The sequence below is a fragment of the Galeopterus variegatus genome, unplaced genomic scaffold (genome assembly GCF_000696425.1).
Source record: "Galeopterus variegatus unplaced genomic scaffold, G_variegatus-3.0.2 Scaffold648, whole genome shotgun sequence".
NCBI classification, from domain to species: domain Eukaryota; kingdom Metazoa; phylum Chordata; class Mammalia; order Dermoptera; family Cynocephalidae; genus Galeopterus; species Galeopterus variegatus.
Window position 1 is genome coordinate 222,859 of NW_007726759.1, and position 1,401 is coordinate 224,259.

Below are 1,401 nucleotides of genomic sequence, written 5' to 3' on the forward strand. Positions count from 1 at the left end.
TTGGCCATCTCTCCATTGGCACTAATACCACCATCCTTCCATTGCAATCCTCAAACAAAACCATTTCTCCACTGAACAGTGGGTCTCCCATCCTGAGAAATCAGCTGTGAATGCTACGGAGAAAGTAACTGAATTCAACATCGGTGTTATTTTTTGACCTATGCATATTCCACCACATGAAAACTGAAAATAATACTGCATCATCAAATTCTTCACTTTCTTGCATAGTTCATCTCGTCAAAAGAATCAAATGCCACATTGCTGAAAACACTATCAATTTTCCTCTGGTTAGTTTTCAAATAAATTTCTTTTTCTCTACTTTTATANAGTGGAAATGGAGTGAAGAAATAGAGGGATGGCTCATTTGCAGACACATTCTTAAGGCAGATCATTTGTAGGAAAAATCCATATGGACATTGTGGATCTGGAAACTGACTCATTTAAAACTATCAGTGCACATGGCACACGTTCACGCACATGCATCTCAGTTTAAAGCCTGCCAGTGTGGGGAAAGTTTCTAAATCCTCCCAGAAAGGTGGGGGAGGGTGGATTTCAAGACCTGAAGGTGGACCCTGGACTGCAGAGACCCAGGNAATAAATAAATAAAATCTAACTCACCCCCAATATATCATAGGTTCTTTTTATTCAAACATATCATTGGTCTATCTGAAATAAACACTGAAATTATCAGCTCCTTCTCATAGAAATAATAGAAAAACATGAATGAGAGTAGTCCCCAGGGTCTTTCTCATTAATTAAACTGGTAAAAATGTGGAGAAAGCACTTCAGAGTAAACTGATATTTCCCTGGCTGCTTTTTGTAAAATTTTAATATTCTAAGAAAGGTAAATAGACAAGCAAGGCAAAAAGACATTAACATGAAGAGACAGATAAAGCAGGGAATCTCCCCTAGTTTGCCACATATAGGAAATAAACACTAATGTCTTTGATATTCACTGACCCTGGCCTTCCTATGCTCTTCTAAGCACCCCCCATAAGGAGCAATGCTTCTTTGACAACAGTTAGAGGATGAAACAGGGGAGGTGATTAAAGAAAAACTGCTACTATTTCCACTGCCCCACCCCACAAAATGTCTGAATTCAGAACATTCCAAGTCAGGCTAAAATAGCTCATTTCTAATATCCCACTTTCCCTTAATAGAAACATGCATAAAAAGGGAAAAGTTATGGTGCCATGACTAAAGAAGACTTCACTGACACAGACTTTGAACTGCCCCTCTTTTGGAGCAATGTTCCCCAGTTAGAATCAGAATGAATGAGAAGTCCACCTTCTCTTGTTGGTTTTCTTTTGCTTGTCAAGCAAAAGAGGAGTGATTGTGAAAGTGGAAATGGAGTGAAGAAATAGAGGGATGGCTCATTTGCAGACACATTCTTAAGGCAGA